The sequence below is a fragment of the Sapajus apella genome, unplaced genomic scaffold (assembly GCF_009761245.1).
Source record: "Sapajus apella isolate SASKATOON/1434 unplaced genomic scaffold, GSC_monkey_1.0 scaffold8, whole genome shotgun sequence".
In the NCBI taxonomy this organism is placed as follows: Eukaryota; Metazoa; Chordata; class Mammalia; order Primates; family Cebidae; genus Sapajus; species Sapajus apella.
Window position 1 is genome coordinate 24864966 of NW_022436948.1, and position 20896 is coordinate 24885861.

Consider the following 20896-nt stretch of genomic DNA (forward strand, 5'->3'; position numbering starts at 1 on the left):
CTCATGTCTCTTTAAAAAGTGTAAAACCAAGCTGTGCCCCGACCACCTTGGACACATATCCTCAGGATTTCCTGAGGCTGTGTCACGGGCGCATGTCCTCAACCTTGGCAAAATAAACTTTCTAAATTAACAAGGACCTGTCTCTACATTGTTATATATATATATATATATATATATATATATATATATATATATATAGACAGATAGATAGATAGATACATAGATACAGATATATAAAAGTCTGTGTGTGTTTTGCTAAAATCTTGTCAACTGCATTGATCTTTTTAAAAATTCACCTCTTGCTTTACTGATTTTTCTGTTTTTTTTTTCAATTTCATTTATTTCTGTTCTTATCTTTATTATTTCCTTCATTCTGCTTGCATTTGGCTTATTTTCTTCTTTTTTCTCTTTTTTTATTAAAAAAAATTTTAAAAATGAAAAAACAAGGGAAGGTACTAATGCAGTTCCTCACTACACAAATTGTGCAATCCAGTTTTCCACATATGGGGAAATCGCAGAAGTGAGCACATGTGGAGTGCAATGCATAAGCCTTGCCCTGGGAAAACCACCTTTGTGATTGTGGTATCTCCCCTGCCATGTTGAGTATATATATTTTTCCCTAGTTTCTTAAAATGCAAGCTTAGATGATTGATTTGAGACTTTTCCACCTTTGTGATGTAAGCATTTAATGCTATAAATTATCTTCTCAGTACTGCTTTACCTGCCCAGAAATGTTGGTGTATTCTATTTTTATTTTCATTTACCTCAACACATTGTTTTTCTTTGTAAGACTTTTTAAAGCTCTGTATTTTTTAGAAATATCTTGCTTAATTTCTTAGTGTGATAATTTTGTAGGATTTGTCTGCTGTTTAACTCTAATTTGATTCCATCAGCGTCAGAGAACAGATTCTGTGTGATTTCATTAAAAAAAATATGTTGAAGCTTGCTTTGTGGCCCAAAATATGAGCAATAAATGAAATAAGAATCTTGGTAGAAAAGGAATGCTAAACAAAAATTGGCAAACTCAGTTCTGAAGAGAAAGAAAACAATCAAGAAATCTTCAGTGTCAAAAATTTAAGTACATCATTGCTAATTACCTGTTTAATGTGTTTCTTCTTCTGAATTATGCTATTATAGCCTTTTCTTATCCCTTAAATAAAAGGTTTTTGTTTTTCCAAAGAGCTTATTACACTTAAAGTATGAGCATTGAAGACGAATGTCTTTCCACATGCAGTGCAAGAAACAGAGAAAGAATAGCCACCAGATCCTACATAAGTATTAACTGGCTACTGAGGGCTGATAATTATACATAGTAAATGACAGGAAAATGCAATTGCACACCACTGCATCAAAATCTACAAAACTGTGGTACTTGTTGACACATTATATGATATAGACTGGAACATGACTTGCAATTATCAGAACTTCCTAAAATAAGAGAGCTAGAGACCCGTATGTTACATGTAAAGTATAAAATAAATGTATTAAGTTTAATTTGGGTTTTTATTACAACATGTAAATAAATTGGTCCATTAAATATAATTTTAATAGTTGATTTGGCTTCTGTTTAATTTGAACCTCAAATTATATTTTATTTAGTTTTGAAATATAATTAAATAACCTTGCATGGTCAAGGATCTTTTGAACCTATATTACATGTTTGCATTTTAAAGCACCATTTCTCAATAGTGTGTTTGAATTCTTAACGTTAAAGACACATAGAGAGGCCTCACATATACAACCTGCCATCTGTCTATGAAAAAAAGAAAACTTATTTTAGCCGTCATGTTATCAAAAAACCATATTTCATACTGATGGGTCATAACAAAAACACACTTTCGAAATGATTTTAAGAAAAACCCCAAGGTGTGTTTTTTGTGTTTAAAGGGACTAGGAAGTACAAAAATGAAACAGGAGTCATAAACAGTGTTTGATATACTTGATGAGGCCAAAATTCCTCTGTGGCATTTACTCCAATTTCTACAAAATAACTTAGAAATCAGAAAACCTTTGCTATCAAGAAAAACTACAAAATGGCTGAAACAAAATAGAAAGATATCTTCTTGCTTTCAATTTACTATTTTCCTACTTAAAGCATATTAACACTTTAATATTCTTATTTATATACCATGTGTTCTACTATTGCTTAGAATTTTCTAAATTTAAATTTGCAAATTTTTTTACTATTATTGAAATATTACTGAAATTGCAAATATTTTCAATATTACATGCAGTACAAATTTGTTACACTTAAAAAAGAATGAAGCATTTAAGGTAATTTTAATCAAACTGAAAATAAATGTTGGAATAATTGTAATAAGGAATCAACATGAAGGTGAAGTTACTAATTACAGAGGATTTTGCATAGAGAAAGACAAACTATGCAGTGAATTGTGTATTCGTATGAAAAGATACTTGATGGAATTGGTTAATAAATTCAAATTTGGTACTAGTACAAACGTATTCAATAGCTAATCATGTTTCATGAAAAAGTAAAATGTAAAACCTGCCTTTGTCATTGTTTGTCCACTTTTAAAATAAGATTAGGAGTGTAAAAGTAAAAAGAAATTTATATATTAGATGTTCATCTTTTTTTTCTGTTTCAGTATATCATTTTGCTAAATTAAATTTTTACAGTAACCTGATAATTGAGATTAAATCCTTGTGTTATTTGGCTATTGCCACAAAAATCCTGCATATTAATTATTCTAAAATTCACTGCTTAAAATAATCATTTATTCTCATTAATTTCCAGATCAATTGAGTGTTAGTCAATACAGATTGAGTTTAGTTTGCTGGCCCTGCTGAGCTTTGTAGCCCTACCACATGTGCCTGGGGTCTTAGCAGAAACTAGTCAGAATGCAGCTCATAAGTTAGGGCTCTCTGAGTATTTTTTGCCCTCTTGAGAAAAACAGACTACATCAACTATGTTTTTCTCTTAAAAATTTCAGATGTTTTGGAATAGATGCAATAGTGAAATAATTTTTTAGGCCTGGGCTTGGTTCTTGAATGTTCATTCCCAGAGCAAATTCTATAGCTAAACTTTAACTGTAGGAGTGGAGAACTATTTCCCAACTAAGGTGCATGGCAAAAAAAATGTGATTTTGTGATCCCGTTATTGAGGGAATGTAGGCTGTTGAAACAATTGTCCATTCTAGTTTATGCTCTAAAACTAAAAGCATAACTAGACAGTACGTATGTTTACTTGTTATTCTAAGTAGACGTTCCAAGATGTTGTCACATACATATTCGTAGGATCTTTATTAAAACCTGAGAAAGACTGGTAATAGGATTCCTGAGAAAAACAGGTGATGATTATATATAGGGGAGAGTAGTCTGTATATATAATTGTGTGTATATGTGTATATGTATATATGCCCTATATATAAACCAAAGAACCAAGTCTCATTGATCAATTGTCTGACTTGGTTCTTTGATTTATATAGTGGCAATGATGATCCACTTTTTGTGATTATTTAAACATGGAGATAAGACAAAAGGAAAGTATAGCAGGAGAATAAAGACTCCCCCTTGTCAACCTAAATGCCTTTATTTCATAAGAGAAGAGTGCATTGGGCACTAGCCGTTAAGTCAAGCCATTAAGAGAGCATTCAGCTAAGAGAAAGCCCTCTGCAGTAGCTAGATCACAAAACAATGGAAGTTGAGAAGTGGTAGAGGTCAAGTCAGAGTCCTTAGGAACCTGGGAAATGGACAAGTCCCTCACATGGAGTTTTTCTAAGAACTCATATATGTGTGCAACAAGAAACCAAATATTGGCCATATACTGCCTGAAAAGTATTATCAAGTAAGCAACAATAGCCAAGAGGGGAAGAATTTACCACTAGTTAGGTAAAAATGCTTCTATTTTCCTAATCTATTTATGTAGTTTTTTCATTTTGAGTCTCAAATGCACCAAATGTTAAAAACATTCTTACAAGTGCGTTGAAATAAAGGGAAATAATTATCGTATGTCCAATCACTGTTTCCTAAAGTATGACACCTCTCTGAAATTTGGAGATAAAGAGGAGATAGAGTATTCAATTGGATTAGCAAATTTAGTTTTAAACTCACTGATTTGGAGAAGACCAACTTTCTAAAACTAAGTTTTCCAAAAGTTATACAGCCTTTCCAAGGAGTGGGAAAGGAAATTTAACAAATCACAGTAAAAAAAAGAAAAAAAATTGGAGAAAATTAGAATATCACAGTTCTACGACTTTGAGATGGAAGGGTCACCTTGCCCAAGAATGGATTGGCTTCCCAAATTGCTCCATGAAAAATTGCAACAATCAAATTGTAAGGCAATCAATTCACTAGAGAGTTGAAGGTAGCAAATCAAGTCCCTAACCTACCATACTACATGTATGTTTAGGCCTTAGTGCCTGAACATGGCTGAAAAGAGTCTGATGTTTTCCAACCATGAATATTCAGCTGGCAAAACAGAGTGGAAGCCTTTTCCATCTTACTATGCTGTTGGATCTACCCCAAGATAACAGCAGGGAAGGGTAATTGTTTCAACAGTCATATGGCTTAAATTCTCCATCCTAAAACAAAGAACCTCTTCTCTAGGCTCTGAAGCCCTTTCCTTCTAACCAAATATGATAAGAAGCAGGGACCTAAACCTCTACAATCACTCCTTTCTCCTTGTATGTTCCTATTAGTAGGATTGTTTCTACAATTCATATTGTAGAATTTTCCTCCAGAAAAATCTAAATTAACCCTCTTCCCCTGACTGGCAAAAACATGTACTTTTAGAATAAAGTCTACCATCACCATATTCACTCAAATTTGACTCCTGCTTGCTTCTCTCTCTTGCATCCAAACTGTGATTAATACTCTTTTATCTTTGTTCATTGCAGTATGAGTTTCCCTTTATCATAACATTTGTAGCATTAACTTAGGAGTCGGCATGTTCATTTTCCGTGTTTTATTTATGTCTTATATTTTTTGACTCTTCCGTCATTAGGTGTTTGACTTCAGCAAATGTGTTCAATGTATTTATATTGCTAGTGGCTTTCAGGGTACCTGAAACATTGTAGAAATTCCATATATTGGGGTAGAATGCAATAAGTAAAGTTTTGCCTCTTTAAGGCATCACTATGTGACAGCTACTGTGGTGGGTGACTTACAGATATAATCAATATACTTGGACAACAAACGTACTATATTGGTAGGATGTCTTTCTAATTATCTGACTACTATCTACCCCTGCTTACTTTTTGCTGCCAGAGGCTGTAGTTTATTTGGGCATCCACCACTCTCAAGTCCTTACTGACCTTATCTAAGCACTACGGTTTCAGCACACCTGCCAGAGATTAGAATAGATGTGAAATATATGATGCAATCCTGTTTGGGAAGTAATTAGGAACTCTCTGTAAGGGCTTCTGGGAAGGGTTTCCTTAACTTTATAAAACAGGAAGCAAAAAACTGAATGTCAAAATTGCTGTATCATGTTGAGTCAATAAATATTACTAAATTAAAAACCAGGTGGAGGCCAGGCATGGTTACTCATGCCTGTAACCCAAGCACTTTGGGAGACTGAGAGGGACGGCTCACCTGAGGTCAGGAGTTCGAGGCCAGCCTGGCCAACATGGTGAAACTCCATCTCTACTAAAAATACAAAACTTAGCCAGGCATGGTGGCTCACAATTGTAATCCCAGCTACTCTGGAGGCTGAGGGAAGAGAATTGCTTGAACCCAGGAGGTGGAGTTTGCAGTGAGCGGAGATTGTGCCATGGCACTCCAGCATGGACGACAAGAGCAAAACTCTGTCTCAAAAACAAACAGACAAAAACAGATCGAATGCTAAAATGGTGGTACCAAAAAAAATAAAAAATGAAAGCAAACTGAGTCGATGATGAAGAGATGAGTCACAGCATTAAATTACTCTGGAGCCATACTTAGTTCAGGTATTCCTGTAACAACATGACAATAATTTCCCATTAGGTTTAAGGCATTTCAGTGATTATTTTCTTTTTCTTTCTTTTTCTTTTTGCCAATACAGGCAAAATTAGTCACTGCAGTATTTTGGCCAATATTTTATATGTGGAAATATTGATGTTAAGCGAGTTTAAGCAGATGATTAATCCTTAGACTAGTAGCAGAATAAGAATTCAAATACGAGCTTCTCTCTTTAAGCAAGGATTTTCCATGATATATAATTTGTGAGGGATCTCAACAACTAGCAAGTGGCTGCACATTTCCATTGCAATGGGTTCTATATCATAGTTACACAAGAAAAACAAAAATGGTATATCTCACGCATTTGATTATTTATCGTTCTATTGATGCTTAATAGATGTACATGGTTTCAGAGTACATGTGTGTCACATGTTTGTAAAAATCTAAGAATTCTTGCATTAAACTGATAGCATCACACAAACAAATCCCATTATCAATGTTAACAATGTCCATGACACAAGAACAGAAAATCAAACACTACATGTTCTCACTCATATGCGGGTGTTGAACAATGAAAACACTTGGACACAGGGAAGGGAGCATCACACACTGAGGTCTGTGAGGGGGGAACTAAGGGAGGGTTGGGGGGTGGGGAATTGGGGAGGGATAACATGGGGAGAAATGCCAGATATAGGTGACGGGGAGGAAAGCAGCAAACCACATTGCCATGTATGTACCTATGCAACAGTTCTGCATGTTCTTCACATGTACCTCAAAACCTAAAATGCAATAAAATATATATTTAGAAAAAAAAACAAAAAACAATGTGCAGAGCATCCCGATTTGTAATTATGCAATTTAATAAATCATATAGCCTTTTATGGTGGGGGGCAGAGTCTTGCTCTGCCCTGGCTGGAGTACAGTGGAGCAACCTCCGCTCACTGCAACCTCTGACTCCTTGGTTTAAGCAATTCTCCTACCTCAGCCTCTCCAGTAGCTGGGGTTACAGGAATGTGCCACCACATCCAGCTCTTTTTTGTGTTTTTAGTAGAGACAGGGTTTCACCCTGTTGACCAGGATGGTCTCCATCTCCTGACCTTGTGAAACACCTGCCTCAGCCTCCCAAAGTACTGAGATTACAGGCATGAGACACTGCACCTGGCCATGATGTAGCATTTATATTTGGCTAGCCTAGGCATAAAGGGCTTACTCAAAACGAATGATTTTGATAGTAACCTTCAATTTTGCAAATAATGAGATTAATAATTTACTATGTAGTATACTAAGATTTCCAAGACAGATTTATTGATAATAAACAGATTTGGAACAATGTAACACAATGGAAACATGGGCAGAAGCACTCAGACTTTGTATATAAAGTATTGTTCATTCCCATACAATATTATTAACAGTATATTACTCTCTATGGATAAGGAAAATGATGCCTTATGGAGAAAAATATACAAACACTAAAAGAGCATATTCATAGAAGAAAAAAAGCAGATAAATGACTTCACATTTTAGAATGATATAAATATTAAGACATTAATTTAAGAAAATGAATATTTTCCTATATTAAGAAAAATGAATTTGAAAATAAAAATCATTAGAATTAAAATAACTCAGCAAAAATGTTTCAAGAAGATATATGTAATAAGGCATTCTAGACATATCTCTTTTTCAGGTGATCATAAATCAAATACTAAGAGGAAGATCAGAATGTTTAGTGGAAGTACATGGCAGACTGGTTATAAATCTGGGATATATGTCAAATAAGAAAGAAAAGAAGACAATTTTACACATAGTTAACTGTATGAGAAGGTCTACTTCTGAGAAATGATATTAACTCCACAGCAGTGCTTATCACACTGTAAATGGATCATCCAGAAAGCAAAGGGTTTCTGTTAGACTGTTGCTGGTTCCAGACTTCCAAGCAAGAAGCAGAAATTGCATTTGCGGTATTCCCCATAGCATTTCCTACTTCTGTCGCTTTGGTGTTGGCTGCACTGACAGTGCAGCTTTGCACAGTCCTTTACTTTATGAAAAGCTCAAAGAGGGTAATTGAGTACAAGGAAAGAAAAGAATTCACTTCAAGGTTATGTTCAAACTATTTAACATTGAATTCTACCAATGCGAAATCTGCTGGTTTTAAGCAAAGTTGAGCTAAGCAAAATAGATGAGTTTTTTGAGGTAAATGGTAGAATTCTTACAGGCACTAGAATTTCGTGGAAGAATAGTGAGTACAGGCAAGCAAGGGATGGGAACTGTTCTAGTATTACAGCTAGAATAAGAGCAAAGTATGTGTCAAATTGTAAATAAACAATTTTAAATGAACATGTATTGCTAAATGCCTTACATATATGAATCAGCTATGAGTGTTTATATATCTTTCCTTCTACATAATAAACAGAAATTCAATGCAATGAAGGGTAACCTATATTTAGCTAACAGTTGCCCTACCACACATGTACTAGTAATACCCACAGGGATGCCAGTCAATCTAATAAAGAAAGAGAAAACTTGATAATTAAGGGATGAATTAATGCTAAATTGTTGGCATTTATTTGAGAGCAAAATGCTGACTGCCTCTTCCAAACTTCCATCAAACACATAGCTTATCATAAAAGCAATTTTTCATATGGACTTATGTCAGCTTTTTGATAATTAAACAAAAAGATTTAATGCCATTCCTTCCATATGACTTAGTTATTGAAATAATTCAATTGTTAAAGAATCTCACTTTGTATTAAATGTGAAATGAAGACATTTTGTATCTCACCTAATGGACACTGTAATTTGCTGTATTGTGTTTTCAGAAGCAACACAAATAAACCTGCCCTTTCAGAGAATTTTACACCTTAAGAAAAAGGCAACTATCAAAACAGAACTCAATGCCATTCTATTTTCAGAGGAACAAATAATTGCACTGTGGAACTCTTGCAAGAAATAGATATGGGGCAACTATAATGAGACTATCAATAAGTTCAAATAAGGTGGTATAACCTCATAAGTACTGCTATTTAATTCAGCCAGATGAAAATAGTAACGGTTTTCATTACACCCCAAATCGTTGGAGTTGAGGCTATAATCAGTCTGATACATTGATTTAGTTGCGACGTACAAAGGACTGAGGAAAACTAAATAAACAAACATACAAACCAGAAATGTTTGACCAGCTTCCTTATTCTTTTGTTGCAAAACTTCTTCGATCCTGACATATTTAAAGATATTAGTGCCACATTTGTGTGCTTACACATGCCTAAATGGGTGTGTTGTGCAGGCTTGTAAGTTAATGCCATTAATAATTTTTCTGTGGCTTCAATTTGAAGGTTTAAACTGTTTCAAGTGAAAATTTTCTGACATGAAGGTATTTTTCAACCTCGTATAATTTAGTATACTTTTTTTGGGGGGGTGTGCAATAAGAGAGAGATAAAACTGAACTCGTCAGCCTGTCTTGTAATAGTACTGAACTTTCAACTAGAGGGCATGTTAATTTCAGTACTTTTAGATATAGAAAAGACTTAAATATGAGAATATAATTAACGTTATTCTTTAGCTTGGGTGGACAGTATTTTATATTAAGCAATGAATATTTAAATTGCTGGCATAGTTTGACCACATAGTAAGAAACTCAAAGTAATTAAAGACATATTAGATTATATCACTGGAGCAGCAACCTGCTCCATCTCATCTCCAATAAAGCATGTTGATTCAGTGACAGATTTATAGAAACATTATTTTAAGGTTAGAAGTACATTTGTGGAGAAAGATGGGTGTAAAAAGAAGTGAAACATTCTTATTTTGTGAATTACTCACAATCTAAATGCTCCATTAATCACAAAACTGCACTTGTTCCCACCATAAACAGACTTGAGTGTTCACCTTTTAAAAAATACATATTTCCTGTTCTTAAGAAGTGAAATACTGACAACTCCATAACATTCCCAAATAACCCTATTAATGTTTCTCATGTGTAACTTATAAGAATTGAGAGGGAAAATAAGAAAAATGTCATTGTTTTATTTTTCTTCTATTCTTGCTATTCTATGTGTACCTCATCACAGCTGTGTCAGTGATTTATGGGAAACTTTGTCTGATAACTGAAACAAACCTTCAACACTTTTCTAATTTCAATTAAAAATTACACAGGTGGTAGTGCAGCTGTGATTCCATAATAATACCTCTTAAGTTCAAGAAATAAACACTGTGCAATTTGGGAAATGATGTGACATTTGACACCGCCCTTCCAATATCAACCAAATTTAATTACATGTCTGTAATAATAGTAGTATATTTTAATACTGAATAGAATGGGAATATATGTTATGGTGCTCCTAGAATTGCCATAAATCGTATAGAAATTTCCTAGTATTAAGTTCCCTCACCTCCAATAATTAAAGAAGGATTTAAGAAGAACAGCCCCTAACTATCTGAATAGGTTTGCAGAGTTTATACTACTACCTACACTTAGAAAGTCTGTATGTATCTTTGTCTTCATAACAGAACTCCAATGATTTAACATAACTTATTTTTCCAACAACTTTTGCAAACCAGCTCACCAGCTTTCCCAACCAAGCCAAAGTATGCCAAAATATGCTATTTACCAGCTTCGATTTCTCAAATTTGAAGCCAAACTTTTGGACATCCATATGGTAATTTTCCAGTTATGTTGCAATCATGAAACATACTTAACCAAGTCTGAGTCTCCTGTCCTTCTTTATAAAGTGTATATTTCTATGACATGTATTTAAAGTAAATTGTAATACTCAAAGATGTTTTCAAAAAGGAAGCTTCATCACTATTATGAAGCGCAGCATTGGAGAGTAAATGAATGGTGGGTTTTTATTGAGAAGTGGGAGATTATAATTTAGATTTCACTCTTGGAGTATCTAGATAGAGAGAATACTAGGCTTACATTCATAAAATGGACATGCATTCCCTACAAGAAAGCTGTATAGTTTTAAAATGAGTAAGAAAGACTTTGGTATTGAAATCACAAATAAATTTATTGCTTTCTCCTCTTATATTCTAAATGTTATCTGTTAGCTTTTTTCTCCTGAAGTAAAGGATTAATGTTAGCAAAATCTGGTTTGCCTCTTCACAAAGCAAGATTATGCTATGAGGATTACCACAAAAATAGGTCTTAAAAATACCAGAGTTTGTTGCTCTTATGCATTCCTTTGGGAGAGATAAGAGGAAGAAATCAATTAACATCAAAAGTGGTAGTTTAGTTTAGGTTTGTGAAAAAGAAGGTAGTTCAAGTCATTACTTGGAATTAAGAACATAAAGTAAGACCTTGGTCTAACCTGTAATATTGTAACATGTATATGATATGAATATGTTGAGTAAATGAAAAGTTATCTTATTACTAAGAGTAAGCATGTACCTGAACTGAAAAATAATGAATTAATATCATAAACCTTGTATTCATGGCTTTCTTCCAACCTATAAAATGTAAGTTTGCTTATACCAGAATATTAAAAATATAATCTTGTTATTTATTTTATACAGTATTACATCTTAACATAACGTTCACATTTCACTTACAGAAAAAGCACATTGTGTCAAATGTTATAAATAGATTATTAATAAGAGAAACTAAGGGTACAATGTTACAATATTTACAATATTAAGTATAGGTTTGTTAAACTGTATTTAGTGTTCATGTACAGGAGAGGTAAGTTGTGTTTTGACTAAAGATCATTATAAAGCTTATAATTATAATTAATTATCTAGAAGGCAATTTTTTTATTGGTGGAGGGGTGATGCCCTTATATATTGATTTTACAAAAGCAGAAAACTCATCTATCCAAAAAATGAAATCAATAAATTGTTAGAAAAACCTGCCTCAAAGTTCAGAAAAGCCTATAGGATATTGTAATTGCTATTAAAATTCTATAAATAGTTTTTTTTAAAAAGATATTGCTGTGCTTCCAATTATACTAGAGGATATCTTATTACATGCTACAGAGCTTCTGAATAATTAAATGTAATCAGATCTACTTGCTAACTTTAATAACCAGTGTCAGGAGCTAATATGCTTTCCACATGGTACATGAACTGCATTGCCATTGGAAGATGTATTAACAAAAGTTGACTTGCTAATCTTATTATGGAAATTAAGACTTTTTTTATTATATAAGATTTGAAGGCTTTAACACAGTGTAGATTGCATCTCCATTTAAAAAATGCTTATACTCATCAATCTATGTATATATGATGTCATAAATCACATTGATGTGCTTAAATGTATTATATAAGTAATTCGTCCTTATTATGGTTTGGCTGTGTCCTGACCCAAGTTTTACCTTGAATGGTAGCTCCGATAATCTCCACGTGTCATGGGAGGAATCGGGTTAAGGGTAATTTTTAATCATGGGGCAGTTACCTTCATGTTGTTCTGGTGATAGTGAGTGAGCTCACGTGAGATCTGATGTTGTTGTTGTTGTTTTTTTTTTTTTTCTTTTTTTGAGACATGATTCACTCTGTTGCCTAGGCTGGAGTGCAGTGACATGATCTTGGCTTTCCACAACCTCCACTTCGCAGCCTCCTGAGTAGCTGGGACTGCAGTCATGTGCCACTGCCACCTGGCTAATTTTTGTGTTTTTGGTAGAAATGGGGTTTCATCATGTTGGCTAGGATGGTCTCGAACTTCTGACCTCAAGTAATCCACCCACCTCAACCTCCCAAAGTGCTGGGATTACGGGTGTGAGCCACCATACTCAGCTTGAGATCTAATGGTTTTATAAGGGGCTTTTCCTTCTTTTGCTTAGCACTTCTTCCTGACATCATATGAAGAAAGATGTGTTTGCTTCTTCCTTTGCCGTGATTGTAAGTTTCTTGAGGCCTCCCCAGCCACGCTAAACTGTGAGACAATTAAACTTCTGTCCTTTATAAATTACCATTGTAAGTTATTAGCAGTGTGAGAATGCACAAATACAGTCCTGCTCCTGCTGAATCTTCCCATATGTCCAAGCAGTAGAAGCATGAAAGTACCTGGTATACCCAAGAGAAAAATCACCAAGTAATTTAAATGTGGTTGATATTTCATGTACATGTGAAAAAATAGCTAAATGATTATATGACACTGTTTTAAGTCTACAAGTATAGGAAATACAAAGAAGCTGCTCTGTCAGGACCCTGTGAGAGGCAGGCCCAAACTCATTTTTATTTGGATACAGTTTTCACTTTACTGCAATAATAAGACACTATTAGAACCAGCTACTGCCCTATTCTCAGATCCAGTATTACCCATCTGAGTTTGTCTTCTCTTGGGGCTAATTCCTGACCAATATTCTTCCAAAAACTTTCTGACAGTCTAATTTTTCTTGGAACCAAATACAATCCTTTTCCTGCCTTGGAGTGCAATTTTGTGCAGAAAAGTTTGCTTCAGTTTAGAGACTGATGAGGTAAGACCACTGGGATAACATTGTTTAGTTGTTGAATTGTGTTATATAGAAGTCTATCTTACACTTTCACCTGTTTCCACAATTCCCAATCAATTCATTCCTGGTTTTCTTCCTTTTCTTGTTTATTTAAAACAGAGGATAGAGCAAACTTGCTGGAGTTGGACAAATATAATGTTGAATGCCTCATCTTTTTTATTTGTTGCCTACTCATTGTAATCTACAAAATTCATATTTATTTATCTATCAAGTACAATACATAATGTTTTGTTATTTTTGCATACTAATGGTTTTGGAAATAGAATATTTCTTAAGTTGTTCACTGTGTGCATGAATAATAGATAAAGATAGGATTCATCTGCTCTTGATTGAAAGCAAGTTAACCTGTTAATTTTATAGATAATTTGGTAAATCGTATTTAAAACAGGCTCCCTGAAAAGCAAACATGAAGATAGACTTTTAACAACGACTTCAGTTCAATAAAAACAGAACTTGGGCAAGTTGTTTTGTTCTTTTACAAAAAATCTAATGACTTCAGTTCTATTTCAAATACCATTTTTAAAATATGATTTATTTTTCTCTTTCATTTCTTCAGATGTTTAATACACTACTGCTAAAATAACAGCTAAGTTGTGAGTTTTCTAGGTTGGAGTTTTCCTGTAGCACTGGGAAGACAAAACTTTTAGTATCTTAATTATTGTCTTGTCTTTCAGGACACAAATTGAGCAAATCAAATCAACATAATAATCACCTAATCATATGCTTAATTCAGCTAGAAGCATATGCACACTTTTGTGACTACCGTTTAAGTGTGCATGTATATCTTCGCAGCACCACCTTCTACCCTTTCAAATTGCTTCATAAATTTTCTGTGTTTAATTATGCTGTACATTGTAGTTTGTGACACCTCTCCTGGAATGGTGGATGTCTGAGCATCAGTTTATGTCTTAAGAAGTAACGGTGTGCCTTTTGGAAGGGAAATCTTCTATCCTCACCTTTCTTACTATGTTAATCTCAATCACAAAGAAAACAGCTCATTTCTTTTAGAACCTACAATTATTGCTACATTCTTATTCTGTATTATTAATGTCAAGGAGAATGATGAGATAGTAATGTTAAAAGATTACTATAGTTTTATGACTTCAGCTTTAACATGTAAAAAAATTACAAATCGTCACTCTTGTTCTTACAAGAAAAGACAAAACATAAGTAAAATATGTGACATCTTATGTGACATCTTAGGCCCACTGGAGAACTAAGATCACAGGGCAACTAACTGCCATCCTGAAATCTGGAGAGATAGATGTTTCCAGAGGGTGATATCCAATACCTGTTGAACTCAAACAGAAGCTGGTGAAGCTCTAAACTTGTAGAAACAATAAAGTAGTAATTTTTAACAAATTGTTGAAGATTGAATATGGGCTAAAATGTGAGCACAAAACTCCGGGATCCTCAACTTACAGGTTGCCAACATTTCCCCAGTTTTAACTTCAAGAACCTCTGGGAAAGGGTACGCATTCTAACTAGGAATAGCTGAGAGATATACCCTGTTGCTTTGGTGGGAAAGACTAAGAAAAAAACATTCTGAAATGCCCCCACAGTGTTGTCAGTAACAAGAGTCTATGATCTAGGGGAGAAGATATAGCTAGAGCCTTATCCTACCAGAAAAAGGTACATTTGTTTACTCCAGTAATCTCTAGATTTCCTATCTTAACAAAAATAAAATAAAATGAGAATCATTTGTGAAGGTCATAGGGCCACTAAAAGACTGAGATTCAATCATAAGATTATAGCATTTTTCTCCTACCGTACAGTTTACCACTGTATCAACAGGACTCCGGTATAATAATAGGAGTTACAGCTAAAAGAGCTGAGCAATGCAGACTCTTTCTGAGGGTAGTACCTAGAGAAACCCAAATTTCACAAATTAAACAGAAATAATATTAGAGAAATTTAAAGCCTTTGGCACCAGAAATGATCAAAAACATTAAGCAAAACTAACTCCTAGCCATTCTGTTATTTTTTTTTGAGACAAAATCTCACTCTGTCTCCAAAGCTGGAGAGCAGTGGCATGATCTAAGCTCACCACTGCAACCTCCAGTGATGGCTGAACCACCACTTGAACATGGAAGTTCAAGCGATTCTCCTGCCTCAGCTTCCCAAGTAACTGGGTGAATGATACTCCGTTTCAAAATATACATATAAATAAATAAAAAGTAATAATCTAAGAAGCTTACAAAATTAATGACAGTCACCAAAGAAGAGACCTGGGTAGACAACATCGAGACAGGATAACATCCCAGAGAACATTAAGAAGGATAAAAAACAAAAAGTTTCACCTAGTCATATGCTGCTCAAACTGCAAAAAAAACCTAAATATATTTACAGAAAAAATAAGAAACTGTGGGAGGGAAGTTAACATTTAGAAAACCAAGGATAAAATTATAATTGAGTCTTCAGAAACTGTCCAAGAGAGAAGAAAATACAGTTAAATATTTAAAGTGTTGAAGTTTTTTTTTGTTTGTTTGTAGCCATTTGTTTATCTTTTTTTGTTTTTAAATTTATTTATTATACTTTAAGTTCTGGGATACATGTGCAAATCGTGAAGGTTTGTTACACAGGTATATATGTGCCATGGTGGCGGTTTGCTGCATCCACCACACAGTCATCTACATTAGGTATTTCTCCAAACGCTATCCTTCCCTAATCCCCCACCTCCTGCTATTCCTCCCCTAGACCCCCACTCCCCAGGCCTCAGTGTTTGATATTCCCCTCCCTGTGTCTGTGTCTTCTCATTGTTCAACACCCAATTATGAGTGATAACATGTGGTGTTTCCTTTTCTACTCTGTGTCACTTTGCTGAGAATGATGTTTTCCAGTTTCATCCATGTCCCTGCAAAGAAATGAACCCATCCTTTTTTATGGCTGCATAGTATTTCATGGTGTATATAGGCCACATTTTCTTTATCCAGCCTGTCATTAATGGGCATTTGGGTTGGTTCCAAGTCTTTACTATTGTGAACAATACCACAATAAATGTATGTGGGTATGCGTCTTTATAATAGCATGATTTATAATCCTTTGGGTATACCCAGTAATGGGATTGCTGGGTCAAGTGGTATTTCTATTTCTAGATCCTTGAGGAATCGCCACACTGTCTTCCACAATGGTTGAATTAATTTATACTCCCATTAGCAGTGTAAAAGCATTCCTATTTCTCTACATCCTCTCCAGCATCTGTTGCATCCAGATTTTTTAATGATTGCCATTCTAACTGATGTGAGGTGGTATCTCAATGTGGTTTTGATTTGCATTTCTCTAACAACCAGTGATGATGAATTTTTTGTCATATGTTTGTTGGCTTCATAAATGTGTTGAAGTAAGAAAATATATCAAGCTAGTAAAACAGTTTTTCCAAAGTTATATTTGAAATAAAGTACTTGTAGACTAAGATAAACTGAGGAAATTTATGGTCAACAGACCTGCTAAGCAGGAAATATTAAAAGGAAATCATCTGTGAGATTGAAATTGGTTTAAGGTCAGAAACTTAGATCTGCACTATGTAAAGAAAAATGATGGATAAGAAATTAGTGAAGATACAATTTAATTTAAATAATCTGTAAGATACTTGTCAAAGAAATATAGTAACTATGTAATGGGTAATTATATGAAAAAGTAAAATGAATGGTACCTATGATATATTAAATGTAAGAAAATGATTGGGACTATTCTGAAATTAGATACCCATACTAAATGAAAGCAGCAGAGTATTTTTTATTTAAACTTATAAATTTATATTGCAATCTATGGGAACCACTAAAATTTTTTTTAAAAAGATGTATAATTCTTATGCTAAGAAAAGATATAAATGGAATCATGTAAAAAGCTCCATGAACACTAGAAAAAACAGAAATGGTGGGGGAGACAAAAAAATCCAAAAAGTAGAAAACAGTTACAGCAATGTAGATATTAATCCAAAAAAATCATTAGTCATTTTAAATGTGAATGATCTAAATACATCAATTAAAAGACATAAATCTGCAGATGGAAAAAACAAACAGGACTGCGTATGTGTTATACAATAACCCCACATTAAATATAAAGGTGCAGTTTTATTTCTTAAACAAATAAAGGTATACCCTGTGAACAATAATCAAAAGAAAGCTGCAGTATCTATATTACTTTCTTGAGAATACAAAGCTAGCATCAAAACCCTGCAATCTGTTTGTACTAAATCCATACATCAGAATTATATAATTAAGTTAAAGGATGGTATATGAAGCGTGCCAGGCTTCTCACTATTGGAATCATACAGATAACCCAAGAGAGGAGGCTAGAATTGTCCAGTACTAATGAATTCCAGTTGGAGTCATCAGCATGAACTCATGCTTACTTTATATAGATACACTTGGTTACAGACAAACTAATTTCCAGATGTGCATCAATATACACATGTGTTTCTCTTTTTCCCCCCCTGTTAACTGAGGAGGCCTAGGAGCAATGCTATCCCAGTAGCAACATGTACAGATGGAGAAACAAGTACAAATCTTGTTTCCTAACACCATTCTCCAATAAAAAGAACCAGAATTTGTTGGAGATACAGCTGATTCTGAGACTAAGGCAGAAAATATACAAGATGACCCTGGAGGATATTGTAATATCAGACATTTCTACAAATAAGTAACCAAACAAAAAAAGTGAAGAGGATGTGTCAAATGTAGATAGGAGCCTGTAGAAAGGACTCCCAGTGACCAACACTGAACACTTTAGGCAGCAAAGCACAAAAAGCAGTATTTTGAATTCTAACCCAAACCTTAAAATAAATATTCACAAGTTCATACTGATAAAAATGATTAAATAGATAAAGAAATAAAAGTGGGATAATAGAAATCTCTTATGCAAAAAATTCCAAATAATTTATGTAGATAGCTCTCAAAGAGAAGGAGTAAAATTCCCTACTATTGAAATATGGACTCCATGCCTTTAGTGTGGGCTGCATATAGTGACTGGGTAGAAAGGATGCAGTGAATAAATTTAAGTGGGAAAATCTACTTTGGCCAGGTGATCAAGATTAATATCAACATTGATGCCATGTTGGTAGTATGTATCCTTGATATGATGTGATGAAATAGGTTATCTCTGTTTGTTTCTCTCCTCAAATCCATAACACCAGTCTAATGCAGAAGAAAACATCAGGCAAACACCACTTGAGGGACATTCTACAAAATTCTTGACAAGTACTCTCAAAACTGTCAAGGTCATCAAAAACCAGAGAAGTCAGAAACATTATAGCCAAAGGAGCCTAAGGATATACAGCAACTAAATATAATGTTGTGCTCCAGATGGGATTCTAGAAGAGAAAAATAACATGTAAGCGAAGAGTAGACTATGTACGTGAAGTGTGGACTTTAATTAATAGATCAATATTAGTTCATTAACCATAACAAATGTACTATGTTAATGTAACATATCAATAATAAAGAACACTGGCTACCAGGCATATGGTAACTATTTGTAGTATGTTTACAATTTTATCTCTAAATCTAAAACTGTTCTAAATTAGCTTATGTTTAAAAATGCAGAAAAGGAAAAAAGAATTAAGCAACATAAAAAGGAAGATATTTGATACTGGATGGAAGGATATTCTGGACATCATCTATCATCTCATGATCCCTAGGGATGAGTTTTTTTTTATATGATTGGTTAGGTGAGTGTTTCTAGTCCTTCTCCAGGCTTGCAGGCTTGTATACATATATCTTTAATTATTATGAACATACAAAGAGGGCAGACTTTCTACACAGAAGAGTGTTGACTTTTTCTGTTACAGGATATGAGTACCAGTGTTTTCCCTAATATCTTCAAATAAATCCCAGTATTCTTGGCTCTCTAAGCTCACAGTAGCAAAATAATCTTAAAAACTCCATATCATAAAAGAGATAGGTCTGCACTACGATAGTATCAGTAATTTGCACTTATGTCTGTCCTATTGAAAGATTCAAGTTAAGAAAAAAGGACTTCTCAGCAACTTTATTTTGACATCTCTAGAGATAGTTTTACATATTTATCTTATACATATTTAGGTATTATCTACTTTGTGCCAGGATCTCTTTCCTAGGGAATATGAAAGATAAGGATTTGTTCTTATTCAGCTTTATTCAGTAGGGAACATATGATTATGGTAAATGAGATATGCACCCTGTAATAAAAAGTGCAATAACAATTAAAATAAGTAGACAGAGTTACTCATAGTGAGTACAGGATATACTCAGCATGGGAGTGCCTCTCCTAGGAAGTAATATTTGAGCTGAAAAACAACTAATGAATGACAGTCATGTGAATATCTGGGCATGACTATTTTAGGCAGAGAAAATTATAGGTACAAATGCATAGAGACTAGAAGAAAAAAGTTTCAATGTGAATGTAGGGTACAGTGAGTCTATTAATTTGGTAGCAACTATAAAACCAATTAGATGGCATTACCAAGACCTAATTAAGAGTTTTATTGCAGATACAGTGAAAAATACAAAAGAAAGAGGAAAAAAGTGTTTTCCAGCCAATATGAAATAGAAAAGAGCAAACGATAATTATTAATAAGTATTTCAGTTTGTGTTATAACATATGGCTTAGATTTCCATTTATGCTTTTCTGAATTTGGTCACTGCCAGCAAAACCATTGCAAATAGTGAAAACAATAACAAAAATGCAAAAATATGCAAAGGGCTAGGCATGGTGGCTCAGGCCTGTAATCCCAGCACTTTGGGAGGCCAAGGCAAGCTGATGACTTGAGCTCAGGACTTTGAGACCAGCCTGGGAAACATGATGAAACCCCATCTCTACAAAACAAACAAACAAACAAAAACCTACAAAAATTAGGCAAATGTGGTGTTGTGTGCTTGTAGTACTAGCTACTTGGGGGTCTGAGGCTGGAGGATCACTTAAGTACAGGAGGTTGAGGCTGCAATGTGTTGTGATCATGCCACTGCACTCCAGCTTGGGTGACAGAGGAAGGACCTGTTTCAAAAATAAAGCAAAATAAAACACAAACAAACAAAAGATATAGAAAGCTTTGTTAATGGAAGATTTGCCTATATAAAACTGAAAAAGTAGTGAAAAATACTGTTGATATGATTCTGAGGAAGATTGTAGCCCTGAGAACTACGAGAGCTAGCTAGTGGACTCTGAAGAGCAGAAACTTTGCAGGGAAGTGGCAGTTTCGTAAGTGAAATTCCAGCCGTTTGTGTCATATTTCTCTGTGATCAGAAGAGTGGCCCAAAGGAAATGTCCATGGCTAATTGCCATGAGCCATGTTTAATTTAATAAATCACAGTGCAGTGCTCTCTTACAGGGAAATCTCCTGAGTCTGTATTGCTTGAGGGGGTTGATATCCATAAAACCATAGCATTTTCCTGCCTGAACATTAACTTAAAACTCAAGTGTCTAGAAAAATAAAAGGGTTTCATAACTTTAGGTACTGAATGCAATGCATTTGATTTAAGAGTAACATTTAATTGCCCTATGAGTTATACTATTTCCTTGGCTCAAGGTAAGCATATTTTAATTTTTAAAAGAATACGATGTTGGCCTTATTGAGC

The 20896-nt window shown here is 34.2% G+C and overlaps 1 non-coding gene across 1 annotated transcript; it reads right to left on the reverse strand.

Annotated features, from left to right (window-relative positions):
• Positions 1 to 443: 443 nt before the first annotated feature.
• LOC116551077 lies at positions 444 to 607 on the reverse strand. The gene has a single exon (XR_004268703.1). It is a non-coding gene; the product is annotated as a U1 spliceosomal RNA (small nuclear RNA).
• Positions 608 to 20896: the final 20289 nt, after the last annotated feature.